The sequence below is a fragment of the Cetorhinus maximus genome, chromosome 9, assembly GCF_964194155.1.
Source record: "Cetorhinus maximus chromosome 9, sCetMax3.hap1.1, whole genome shotgun sequence".
Taxonomy (NCBI): domain Eukaryota; kingdom Metazoa; phylum Chordata; class Chondrichthyes; order Lamniformes; family Cetorhinidae; genus Cetorhinus; species Cetorhinus maximus.
Window position 1 is genome coordinate 96988161 of NC_135887.1, and position 14566 is coordinate 97002726.

Genomic DNA, 14566 nt, shown 5'->3' on the forward strand with positions numbered 1-14566 from the left:
TGCTCAAAAAACTCATCAGGTCTGGCTACATCTGTGGAGGGAGAAAAGAGATAACATTTTGATTCCGTGTGACTCTTCTTCAGAGCTGAAGAGAGATAGAAATGTGATGGGTTTTATCCTGTTGAGAAGGGGGTGGGTGGAGCAAAATATAAGGTCAGGGATAGGTGGGAGCTCAGGAGAGATTTGACAAAGATGACATGGACACAAGACAAACTGAGTGTTAATGGTAGTGTTAAATGCTAAAGAAGTTGTTAATAGTAGCATAACGGTAAGATAGCAGAGTGTATTAGTAGCAGAACAAGGGTCAGCACTCTGTGAAAGTAAAACATAAGAACCAGTTACAGATGGCCTTGGGAAATCTTTTTTAAAATCAAAATGGAGGACAGAGTTAATGGTCTGAAGTTGTTGAACTCAATGTCAAATCCAAAAGGCTGTAAAGTGCCTAATCAGGAGATGAGATGCTGTTCCTCCAGTTTGCGTTGGGCTTCACTGGAACATTGCAGCAGGCAAAGGACGGAAATGTGAGCATGAGAGGAACGTGGTGAATTGATAAGCGACAGGAAGGTCCAGGTCATGACTGAGCGAAGGTGTTCTGCAAAACAGTCGCCCAGTCTGCGTTTAGTCTCCCCAATGTAGAGGGGGCCGCATTGTGAACAGTGAATACAGTAGACCAAATTGAATGAAGCGCAAGTGAGTCGCTGCTTCACCTGAAAGGAGTGTTTGAGGCCTTGACAGTGAAGAGGGAGGAGGTAAAGGGGCAGGTGTTGCACCTTCTGCGATTGCATGGGATGAGGTTTTGGGACGATGGAGGAGTGGACTAGGGTGTCGTGGAGGAACAGTCCCTGTGGAATGCTGACAGCAGGGGGAAGGGGAAGATGTGTTTGGTGGTGGCATCATGCTGGAGTTGGCGGAAATGGCAAAGGATGATCCTTTGAATGCGGAGGCTGTTTGGGTGAAAAATGAGGACAAGGGGAACCCTATCATGGTGCTGGGAGGGAGGGAAAGGGGTGCGAGAGGACACAGGTGCAGGATATGGGTTGGATGCAGTTGAGAGCCCTGTCAACCACAGTGGAGGAGGGGGGATTCAACTCAGGAAAAAGGAATGCATGTCAGAACACCATTTTGGAAACTAGAAACATCAAAACAGATGCGACAGACGCAGAGGGAGAATGGGATGGAGTCCTTACAGGAATCAGGGTGTGAAGAGCTGTAGTCAAGGTTGCTGTGGGAGTCGGTGGGCTTGTAATGAATATCGGTGGACACCGTCTATCACCAGAAATGGACAGAGGAGTCAAGGAAGGGAAGGGAAGTGTCAGAGATGGGCCATGTGAACCTGAGAGAAGGGTGGAAATTGGAGGTGAAAAAAAAACCCCAAAGATAAATTCTCCAGGTCCAGATGAAAGCATGAAGCAGCATCAATACAGTCATCAATTTACCAGAAAAAAAAAGTTGTGGGAGGGGGCCTAAGTCAAACTGCCACATACCCCACAAAAGGACAACTGAAACTGGGAGCCATCCGTGTACCTGTAGCCACACCTTTTATTTGGAGGAAGTGAGGCAAGTTAAAGGAGAAATTGTTGTGAGAGAACAAGTTCAGCCAGGCAGAGGATAGTGGTGGTGGATGGGGATTGTTCAGGCCTCTGTTCAAGGAAGAAGCGGAGAGCTCTCAAGCCACCCTGGTGGGGTATGGTGGCATAGAGGGATTGGACATCCATAGTGAAGAAGAGGCAGTTAGGGCCAGGAAACTGGAAATTGTTGATATGACATAGGGCATCAGAGGAATCATGAATGTAGGTGGGAAGAGACTGGACAAGGGGAGAGAGAATAGAGTTAAGATAGGAAGAAATGAATTCAGTGGGACAGGAACAGGCTGAAATGACGCATCTGCCAGGACAGTCCTGTTTGTGGATTTTGCGAAGGAGGTAGAAGCAGGCTATACGGGCTTGGGTGTCTATGAGGTTGGAAGCTGTGGAGGGAAGATTTCCAGAGGAGGTCGTCAATGACAGTCCTGGAAACAATGGCTTCATGTTCAGTGGTGTATGTTCAAATCTTATTATTGTAATGTCCCTGTAAAATGATTGAAGAGTGAGGAATATTAAGTGCTTTTAACTTCCTGGTTTGCAGTTTGTGAGAATTCTTCAATGTGATTGGTTGCCTAGCCTACTTGTTTGCACTACTGTTGTGGATGCTGAACATCCCATTGAGCTGACACCAGAATGAAATCAATGTCAGCAAAGTTCACATCAGAGTTCACTAGATCTTTGCAGTCAACTTTCATCAACAAATTACCCAAGGAGAAACTCGACAGCAACAGCAGACCAGGGTGCTTTGGAGTTTGAAAACATGAGAAAAAAGATCAGAACTGTGGCTTTGCAGGAAGGTCATAAGTTGATTGGCTGGTAAGTATTGTAGTTGTATTCCTTTTTCCCCAAAGTTAAGGAGTTAAGTCTAAGGAGCTAAAATTTCAATTTTAAAAACGGGTTAACTAAAACATTCAATTAACTTCCTTATAAGTGGCATCAATAAAAGGAAAGTAAGAAGCTGGTGAGTCTTTAAGCAGTCAGGGTAATTAGCAGTTCAATCTAATAGATAGAGGAATGACAGGGCAGCTCCAAACCTCGAGTACACATCCTGTGCTATGTAGGAATTCCAGAATGTTTCCTGTGTCCTGAATAACTGTATGTGCATGAAGTGTTGTCAGTTACAACAGATCAAGCTCCAGGTTTTGGAGCTCAAGCAGTAGTTGCCATCACTGCAGCAAATCTATGAGGTTGAGAGCTTTGTGGATATCATGCTGAGTTATGTGGTCACCACGCAGCTTAGGAGTATGCAGGGAGAGGGGAAATGGGCGACCATTGGGTAGTCAAGAAACAGGCAGGTATTGTAGGAGCCCCATGAATGCATCTCGCTCGCTAACCAGTATTCAGCTCTGAATGCTGATGAAAATGATGGTTTATCTTGAGAGTGCAGCCAGAGCCAACCCATAGCACCACAGGTAGCTCAACTATACAGAGGGTCACAAAGAAGACTGGAAAAGAAATAGTTATTGGAGATTCAATAGTTAGGGGAACAGACAGGTGTTTTTGCAGCCGCAGATTCAGGATGGTATGTTGCCTCCCTGGTGCCAGGGTCAAGGGTGTTAATAAACAGCTGCAGAGCAAGGTGTTCAGGAAAGGTAGTAAAGGGGAGAGGCAACAGTATTGATTAAGGAAATCATTGCAGTGCTCAAAAGGATGTCCCAGAGGGGTCAAGGACAGAATCTATTTGGCTATAGCTAAGGAACAAAAAAAGATGCAATTGCATTGCTTAATGTAATCAATATGCTGCCAACTCGTGGGAAAGATGTAGAGGAACAAATATGCAAGGAAAATTACAGAGAAGTGCAAGAATTATCGAATAGTTATAATGGGGTAATTTAATCATCCGAATAAAGACTGGGACAATAGCAGTGTAAAGGGCAAGAGTTCCTAGAGTTTCCAGTCCAAAGAGAAAGGAGGCATTGCGATACCTGGCTCTTGAAATGAGGTGGGTTAAGTGGATCAAGTGTCAACAGGGGAACATTTAGGGGACAGTGATCATTGTATCATAAAGTTTAAGTTAGCTATAGAAAAGCACAAGGAACAATCCAGAATAAGATTAATTAACTGAGGGAAAGCCAACTTCAACGGGGTAAGAATAATTTCACTTTATTTGAGTCAGATCCAAAGGTTGGTAGACAAAACTGTAACTGAACAATGGGTTGCCTTTAAAGAAGTGATAGCTCAGGCATAGTCAAGGGCAAACAAATCCCAAGGTCCCTGGATGATGAGATAGAAATTAAGATGAAGTTTGCTTATGGCAGATGTCAGGTGGATAATACAACTGAGAACTATGCTGAATATAGAAGGTTTGGAGGTGAAGTGAAAACACAAATAAGGAAAGCAAAAGAGAGAGTATGAGAAGAGACTGGCAATTAACATAAGGGGGGAATCCAAAAGTCTTCTATAGATATATAAACAGTAGAAGGATGATAAAAGCAGTGGTGCCGATTAGGGATCCAAAAGAGCATTTACGCATGGAGGCTGGGAGCATGGCTGAGGTATTAAATTTATACTTTGCATTAGCCTTATCAAGGAAGATGCTGCCGCAGAGGTAATGGTGTAAAGGGAGGTAATTCAGACACTTGAATGGTTTAGGATTGATAAGGTGGTGTTATTGGATAGGCTGTCCGCACTTAAAAGTTATTAAGGCTCCAGGACCAAATGAGATACATTCAAGAATACTGAGGGAAGTGAAAGTGGAAATTGCAGAGGTACTGGCCACAATTTTCCAGTCTTCCTTAGATTAAAGGGTGATGCCAGAGTAATGGAGAATTGCAAATGTTACACCCTTATACAAAAAAAGTACAAAGATAAGCCCTGCAACAACAGACCAGTCAGTCTAACCTTGGTGGTGTGAAAACTTCTAGAAATGATAATTTGGGATAAAATTAAAAAAATATTTGGGCAAATACAGTTTAATTAAGGAAAGCCAGTATGGATTTGTTAATAGTAAACTTGGAGTTTTGTTCAAGACGTAGCAGAGTGGTTTGATGAGGGTAATGCTGTTGATGGACTTCCAAATGGTATTTGATAAACAGGCTTGAGAGCAAAGTTAGAGTTCAAGAAATAAAAAGAACAGCAGCAACATGGATATAAAATTGGCTGAGTGACAGGAAGCAAAGAGTAGTGGTTAACAGTTATTTTTCACACTGGAGGAAGGTTTATAATAGAGTTCCTCAGGGGTCAGTGTTAGGACCACTGGTCTTCCTGATACATATTAATGGCCTAGGCCTTGGTGTACGAGGCACAATTTCAAATGTAGGAATGATACAAAACTTGGAAGTATTGAGAACTGAGGAGGATAGTGTACAAGTTCAAAAGGGCATAGACATGTTGGTGGAATAGGAAGACAAGTGGCAAATTAAAAATTGCAGAGAAGCACGAAGCAATTTATTTTGCTGGAAAGAATAGGGAGAGACAATAGTAAATAAAGTGTGCAATTCTAAAAGGGGCGCAGGGACTGGGGGTATATGCGCATAAGTTAGTGAAGGTGGCAGGACAAGGTTGAGAGTGCGATTAATAAAACATTCAGCATCCCAGGTATCAATTGGGGCATAGGAGGACAAAAGCAAGGAAGTTATGATAAACTTGCACAAATCATTGGTTTGACCTCAAATGGTGGTGCATGTGCAATTCTGGGCACCGTACTTTAGGAAGAACATGAAGGGATTAGACAGGGCACAGAAAAATTCAGGAGAATGGTTCCAGGGATGAAGAACTTCAGTCACGTACATAGACTGGAGAAGCTGGGACTGTTTTCCTTGGAGAAGGCAAGGTTGAGAGGAGAATTGAATTATGAAAGCTCTGGACAGAGTAGATAGGGAGTAACTGCTGTTGGAGAGGTGTGGGGGTGGGGCAAGGATAGAGTACCAGAGGGCACAGATTTAAAGTAACTGGCAAAAGAAGCAAAGGCAACATGAGGAAAAACTTTTTCACGCAGCGAGTAGTGAGGATCTGGAATGCACTGCCTGAGAGTGTGGTGGAGGCAAGTCCAATCGAGGCATTCAAGAGAAAATTTGATTATCTGAAAAGGAAGAATGTACAAGGCTACAGGGAGAAGGCGGCAGAGTGGCACTAGGTGGATCGCTCTTTCAGACCACGATGGGCTGAATGACCTCTTTCTGTACTGTAACCATTCTATGATTCTGTAGGTCAGCAATGAGCGCTGCCACTTTTTCACTGATCGCAAAATCTGGGCCAACGGAATAAAAGTAAAGTTAAGGTAACCCCTCCTAATAATGTAATCCTTTACGCCCCTGCACCAGTCTAGTATATCTGCACAGCACCTTCTCCAAGGTCAATATAACAACTTGAACTTATATAGGACCTTTAACTAAAAGAGAACCTCCCAAAGAGTCAGCGAATGTCTCAGTCTGAGCTAGAGTCAGAGACTTTGGATAGTTCTGATGTAGTTAGCTGGACAATTACCCAGGAAATGTTAAAAGAGATTAAAACCTAGTCTAACATCTGGGTAACTACAGAACTGACTTCCCAATAATTAACACCAGCCCTCCCTGACCAGCCCCTCCTGGCTCCCTGACTAACCCCCAAGCCCTTCCCCCTCTAGACCAAACACCTCAACCACCCATCAGCTACATACCCACCTCACCACCCTACCGGCAGCTAGTGCCATAAAAAGGGGGCGTGTCTTATCTTTCTTCCAACTCTACTCTGCTGCAATGAAGCCCTGAGGGCTGCTGTACTCCGCATTTCTGGGAAAGCCAGACTCGGAAGGTCCCAGAAGAAATGCACAGCAGCGAAGAGTCGGGGGAATGTTCGACTGGAGCGACAATCCATCGATGATTGCCACTCCTCAGATCTGGGTTAATAGACAGATAACCAAAAGTACAGTTAAAAGTAGCATTTTTTCCAGGAGTGTTTTAAACATTGGAAAGACTGAACCATTATTTGTCCCTGCTCCAAACTCCATTCTCAAGCTACTCCATCCCCCTTCCTGGCAAGTGTCAGATTAAGCCAGTCTGTTCGCAATCTTGGTGTCACATTTGATCCAGGGATGAGCTTCATAAGGAGCTCAGAAATAGGAGGAATAAGCCATTCGGCTGCCTGAGCCTCCTCCACCTGTTAATAAGATCATGGCTCCACTTTCCTGCCTCTCTCCCATAACCATCAACTCCCCTGTCAATCAAGAGGCTGTCTAACTCAGCCTTGAATATATTCAATGACCCAGCGTCCACTGCCCCCTGGGGGAGAGAATTCCTAACATTAACAATCCACTTCCAAGCTCATATTCGCACAATCGCAAGGCTGCCCATTTGCTTCTCTGTAACATCACCCGACTTCGCCCCATCACAGCTCATCTGCTGCTGAAACCATCAATCGTGCCTTTGTTAGCTCTAGACTTGACTGTCAATTCTCTCCAAGCTGGTCTCCTACATTCCACCCTCCACAAACTTGATGTAATCCTAAACTAGGCTGTCCTGTTTATTCACCTATCTTTCCTCTGCTTGCTGACCTACACTGGCTGTTTTGCCTCCTGGTCAAGCAATGTCTTGAATTCAAAATTCTTATCTTTGTTTTTGAATCCATCAATGACCTCACCCTTCTATCCCTGTAATGTCCTCCAGCCACATAAACCACCCCACCCAGAGTTCGTCAGGGTCATGTCGTAGGCGCAACCATCTTCGGGTGCTTCATCAATGACCCTCCTTCCATCATGAGGTCAGAGTGGGGATGTTTACTGATGAATGCACAATGTTCAGCACCATTTGTGACTCTTTAGATTCTGAAGTAGCCCATGTCCAAATGCAGCAAGACCTGGACAACATTCAGGCTTGGGCTGACAAGTGGCAAGTAACATTCACGCCACACAAATGCCAGGCAATGACCATCTCCAACAAGAGAGAATCCAAACATCTCCCCTTGACGTTCAATGGCATTACCAACACTAAATCCCCCACTATCAACATCCTGGGGGCTTTCCATTGACCAGAACCTGAACTGGACTAACCATATACTGTGGCTACAAAAGCAGGTTAGGGGTTTAGAATTCTGCAGCAAGTAACTCATCTCCTGACTCCCCAAAGCCTGTCCACCATCTACAAGACACAAGTCAGGAGCGTGATGGAATACTCTCCACTTGCCTAAGTGAGTGCAGCTCCAACAATACTCAAGCAGCTTGACACCATCCAGGACAAAGCAGCCCATTTGATTGGCACCCCATCCACCACCAATGAACAGTGGCAGCAGTGTGTACCACCTACAAGATGCACTGCCACAACTCACCAAGGTTCCTTAGACAGCACCTTCCAGACCTCTGCCACCTAGAAGGACAAGGGCAGCAGATGCATGGGAACACCACTACCTGCAAATTCCTCTCCAAGCCACATGCCATCCTGACTAGGAAATATATCACCGTTCCTTCACTGTTGCTGGATCAAATTCCTGGAACTCCCCAACAACACTGTGGGTGTACCTACAACACATGGACTGTAGCACTTCAAGACTGCAGTTTACCACCATCTCAAGGGCAATTAGAGATGGGCAATAAATGCTGGCCTAGCCGGTGATGCCCTCAGTCCATGAACAAATAATAATAAAAATTCTGTGCTCCTCCAATTCTGGCCTCTTGCGCATCCCCGATTTTAATCACTTCATCTTTAGGTGGCCACGCCTTCAGCTGCCTAGGCCCTAAACTCGGAAATATCCTCCCTACACCTCTCTACCTCGCTTTCCTCCTTTATGGCATTTCTTAAAACCTACCTCTTTGACCAAGCTTTTAGTCATCTGACCTAGCATATGCCTCAATGTCACATTTAATTTAATAATGCTCCTGTGAAGCGCCTTGGAAATTTTACTCTATTTAAATTGTGCCTTTAATATAAGTTTTTGTTAAAGGAAGCCAAAGGGGTAGACAGGGAATTACAAAGCTTAGAGCCTTGACAGATAAAGGCATGACCACAAATGGTGAAGTGATGAAACTGAGGATTAAGGGATGCAGATGTCAGAGGACTGTAGGAAACTACAGAAATGAGGGGGGGCTAGGCCATGGAGAGATTTGAAAACAAAGGTGAAAATTTTAAAACTGAGGCACTGCTTAACTGAGAACCAACATAGGTCAGCGAGCACAGATGTAACGGGTGAATGGGACTTAGTGCAAGTTAGGTCAGGCCAACAGAGATAAAAACAAAAAACTACTGCGGATGCTGGAAATCCAAAACAAAAACAAAATTACCTGGAAAAACACAGCAGGTCTGGCAGCATCGGCGGAGAAGAAAAGAGTCGACGTTTCGAGTCCTCATGACCCTTCAGCAGAACTGGAGGCTTCTGCTGAAGGGTCATGAGGACTCGAAACGTCGACTCTTTTCTTCTCCGCCGATGCTGCCAGACCTGCTGAGTTTTTCCAGGTAATTTTGTTTTTGTTCAGGCCAACAGAGTTTTGCATGAACTTTAGTCATGGAGAGCGGAAGATAGAAGTTCATTTCAATTGTCCTATTTCAAGCTAACAAAGGCATGGATGAGAGTCTCAACAGATGAACGGAGGCAGAGTTGAGCAATGTTACAGAAGTGGAAGAACATGGTCTTAGTGATGGCATGGATGTGTGGTTGGAAGCTGGCTTTGAGGTCAACCAAAGTTGCAAACTTTCTGGCTCAACCCTAAACAGTTACCAGGGAGAGGGATAGAGTTGGTGACTAGGGAATGAAGTTTGTAGTGGGGACCAAAGACAATGACTTTGGTCTTCCCAATATTTAGTTCAAGGAAATTTCTGCTCATCCAGCACTGGACGTGGGACAAGCTGCGTGACAATGTATTCTTCTTGAAGTGCAGTTTCCAGAATTAATTGCCATACTCCAGATGTGGTCAGATCAAGATCAGGTCAATTGAAGCACAACTTCATAATTTTTGTATTCTAGCCCCCTTGAAATTGCATTAGCCTTTAAGATTATTTTAATTACAGAACCAGTTGGAGGAATTGGGATCTTCTCATTATTAAAATGTTCTAAGAGGGGCAGATGATAGGTGTTGAAAATTATCAGGAGTTTTGATAAGGTCAGTCAATCTGTCACTAGAGTGCATAAATGAGACAATGATCAAAAGTATGAAGATGTCAGAAGTTTAGTTTGAAACTACATAAAGCAATGGAAGGAACATTTTAAAAGATATTGAGAGAAAATGGATACCTCTTTGGAAAAGTGTGCAGATCACCAGTGCCTGTGCTGTAAAATGCTATATCTACTCAGCAATGCACGAAGGAAGACTGTACACCTTACCCAAGTTTAGAAGTAAAAGTTCAGAATGCAGAGATTATTGTGAGTGGTATAACAAAACAATTGGTTACTTTCCAATTTTCCATCCTTTTCTGGTGCTGATGATTAGATTCTGAGATCAAATCCTACAAATGTGAATCATTTTAAAATAGAATATGAAGTACACCAAATAGGACTAATTTTGAATTGCCATACAAAAATTGTAAACATGAAAAACAAATTTGTATGAAAAATTATTCTAAGGTCATCTTTCTAAACACAAATATTGACACTTATAAAAGTGTGTCCTGTTACTGGTAAAAGTTTTACTTTGTGGTTTAAAAAAGATCAATAAACTTTCCACACACTGGTCCAGCAAATACTGTCCTTCACCAGATCCACGTTGTAACCAAATAAATTGATTCAATGTAAACAACACTGCATCAATATTTTGTATTACAAGTGGATTGAAACAAAGCAACAGGCAGAATATTTATGGCAATGGGGCATGCGGTGGAGAGAATTCAAGCTCATAGCCAATGATATTTTGTGCAAAAGGAATTTGGCAAAAAATGTCAGAAACTTAATTTCAGAATGAAAAGTGGAAGGGTTTCAAAATTGACAGGTGCTGTTTATTTTGAGAATTAAATAGAAATGTTTACAATTCCCAAGTTAGCATCAATTTGCTTTCTACTACTTCAGTGTTATCCAACAGAGGTCACTGACAAGCCACAGGTGACAATTTTAAATACATGCACTACATTTTTAGTAAAACACACCTTACATACATACATACCACATGTAAATGTACTTGGTGTGTATTTACTGAAACATCTACTCCTTTGCCTATTGAATGGTAACTGCTCATTTTCTACTTACAAATCAAAAATGCCAATCATCACATCTGGTTTCACAATTAGCCACATGGCTAGTAGCTAACTTATGACAATGTGATCCAAACAGAGAGAAAGTGTTATTTTATTTCCTTTTTAAACTCCCTTGAACCTGAGGACATCAAAGTGGGGGATTGGAAAGACTGCTCCATTCAATTAGTTCACAAAAAATACATTTTCACTCAAATGAAAAATTCTATTAAGAAGTTAATTTTCATTAATATAACTAAGGGTAAGGGTGAGAATTTGACAGTGAAACAGAAATACAGGACAATGGGCCTCCACTTAAAATTATGCAAAATGCTCAAGAGATTTTTTTTAAACGTACACAGTTCTACTTAAAAACTTTACTTCCTTTCTTAGATACCTAACAGTTTGGATCACACAGACATTAGAAATTCATTCATCCAAAATCAATGATAGAAATATTACAAATAATACCATTTAGTACAGGATAAACAGTGACATTTATTTTTCCTGGCTTTGATGTTCAAAATCAAATTAATTTGCACTGTAATGCTAGAGAAACGACTAAGTCATCACTGGCAGCTGAAGAATTAACTGATGGAGGGCCAAAATAACCATTCCCACAAGACAGGGAAATAAGTAAAATGTAAATTTCTGACTAGTGAAGAAAAGTATCTGCACCTCCATGCCACTCTTTCCCCCCGCGCCACTTCCATAATTTAAAAAATGCAGTTTCCTGATTGCTCACCAAGTTTATTTAGTAATTAGCTGCTCTATAAAGACCAGGAATGTCATACATTCAATCACCAGCCTAGATTTAGTCAGCTGATCAAAGCTGGTTGGTGGTAAGGAATCTGCATTTGGCATTGGCATTCTACGTTAGGGGAGGGAGAAAAAAAGATCCTGATTGCTATCCAGTAAAGCCTGAAATGCACACATGGACGATGTTGAGCAAGAACTTGATCAGGCTCAGCTGTGACACACCAAGTGGAATAGCCTTACAACCTTAGTATCACCATTCATATTTGACCATAACACCCTGGTACTAACAAGTGGCTTAAGACTGCGCTTCAGCATTGAATTGAAGATTCATGAGAAGGGAAAGGAAACAGAACAATGAAAGGAGCCTCAAACACTTTGCTGCACTTTCAACTCGGCACCCCATATTGACAGATTTTTGGATCTATGTTTTGACAGCCACAATTTCTAATCATTAAGCATGAATTGCTTTGATTCATCTCATTTCAATATTATAATAATTCAGTAGAAAGTTGTAAGTCAGGTAATCAAAAACAAGATGGTACATTCATGTTTACAATCAGTACTACAGTTGGACAACAGTAGCAAAAAATCTATTTTATGAAATATTAAATAACAATTAAATTAAGTTTTTGTTTAGGAAATCTAAACAACCACATTTAACTTGTGCTTGTTAGTACATTAGAACTCAAAGTTTTAAAACAATGAATATGCTGTTCAGAATGTGCACAAGTAGCAAGACATCAGCAATTATAGAACATTACAATGTTGTAAGCAAACTCCAACTGTCCAAGCAAGCAAAAAAATTAAGCATATTTCCTGAAAATATATCTAATTAAACTTAAATATAGAAATTAAGATTAAGCAAGATATTTTGAAAAATCTATTATTTTAGTTTGTACAGCTGTTTCTGAACCAAGATAGGGCACGAAGTGATTTTCAACATTAAGGCTGCAAGTTCAAAGGTCAGTGAGTCAAAGCATTAATTTGCTTGCAACCAATCCAGTTTAGAGTTGGAATCTCTGAAATACAAAGCATGATGGAAGGTCAGAACAGAAGAATCAGAATATCATGCCAGACAAAAAGGAACTTCCCACATAAAAGGTTTGCGGGCAAACAACTGAAAATTGCTCCAAGAGCACAATTTAAAATTCATAAACGGGGTAACACATTCTTGTATATATTGTCCAGAGTATTATATATAAGTACAAAAAACAGAGTTGCAATTCAGTCAAATCAGTTCCAGCAAAAAAGCCATAAGGATGAGTAAGTGAACTCAAAAGATGAAGAAATTAAAACCATAAGCTCACGTTTGCTTTTCTTGTTAAATTTTGTATAAATATGTTCTTCCAACCATTATGCTTTACTATAGTTAAGGCAACAGGATGCAAGAGATATTAAGGTTAACTATGATGCAAGACCTGATGCTTCACTTATCGTAGTTGGCTATAGCAACAGTGCACAAAAAAAGTTCACTCAAGTCTGATCCACTTGCAATACCTCTCCCACTAGCGTTAATACAGAATATTCAATATAATTTCAATTATATCAGTCAGGTTATAGTGACTGCTCAGGCTCCAAAAGTACACATCACACAATTCCTACATTTTTAAAGGAGGTTATAGAAGATGAATTTTAATCTAGTTCCATATATCCTAGGAAAACACCAGTCATATTATTTATTATGTGGCCAGGGGAATGAAGAGGGAGTGGAAAAGTCAAACTCCAGTAAACTAATGGAATCATAGTTCAACACACAGGGTTCTGAACCAAGTCCACTTTCATGAAATAAACCTTTTTTAAAAAAACTATACAGATAAGATCTGGAATACACACTTGAAAGGGTGGTGGAGATGGATTCAATCATGGTTTTCAAAAGGGAATTAGATAAGCACCAGAGCTATAGGGAAGTGGGATGAGCCAAATTGCTTTTGCAGAGAGACGGCATAGGCTTGACGGAACAAATGGCCTCCTTCTTTGCTGTAACCATTCTAGGATTCATACAGACCCAACACGTGACCTAACTAGACCACATCATTATGGGTGGGTCTCTGTGGGCAATTGACTGACTAATCTTCACTGGGAATTTGGTGCTGAATTTTACTATAAGTGTAAATATGGCACAAAATACTCAAGTCTAAATCCAGGATTTATCTTATACATTAAAGTTAATTTCCAAGATTTTAAACATTCAGGAGTCATACATTATTTTCAAAAACATTTTTACTACAAACTGAAACTTGCATTTCACCTAATGAATATCACCACGATGTTCTACTACAAAACAATTGTGGGCTTTAGATCTCAATTTGTCCAACAAGTCAAGATCAATTTGATTCAACATTCCTAATCTGGCTTCAGTTTTGAAAAAGTTACCAATTAAGCATAGAAGGCATAGTTTAATATTTATAATTGCTTAACGGTGTTGCCTATTGAATATGCATTACAAGGCAATATAAGAAATATATAAACACCATACTTCCAGAACTGATCATTTTAAAATATTAAATATACATTATAAATTGGTGACAGCTTGCCAGGCAAGAAAACATTTTCTCAAGTCATAATTCCATTTGAAATTCCAAACTGTAAACTTTAAAATAGCAGCATGACACAGCAAATCTAGATCAACCCATAATTTAATATCCTATAAAGTGCATTTCACACCAGCATACAAGTTAGCGACAAAATGGCAATTTCCTAAGTGCAAAACTAGTTATTCCAGAAAACCAAAGATCTTCCATTTCAATTTGCTACAACTTGCAAAGTAAAACAAAATACACGGCTACACAATTAAAGGTATTTATTAAAATAAAGTAGTTGTTCAGAGGTAAATTTTGTGTGGTGTCAAACCTGTACTGTTGTCACAACAGATTATGTTTTGACAACCTGAACCTTCGCTCTAAAAACAACTTAAAAATGAATCCAGTCTGTCACATACCGACAAATATATTAGAAAGAGATTGGTCAAAGATACTTTAAAAAAAAACATAAATACTCAGTTTATAAGGGAGCTCCTGCCCATTAGGCTTCCCCAATAGAATAGCGGGAGGGGTAAGGAACATTAATGGGACAGCAACAACCTCCGTTCTGCCAGTTACAGGAGCTAAAACACATAGTAACAGGGCCCGGCCGCAGTACAAACTCCCTTCTTCCTTATCT

General features: G+C 40.9%; 1 protein-coding gene across 4 annotated transcripts in view; it reads right to left on the reverse strand.

Annotated features, from left to right (window-relative positions):
* The window catches only part of LOC144684844 (serine/threonine-protein phosphatase 6 regulatory subunit 3-like), a 112704-nt gene that overhangs the window by 97847 nt on the left and 291 nt on the right, over window positions 1-14566 (reverse strand). The gene's annotated exons all lie outside the window — the stretch shown is intronic.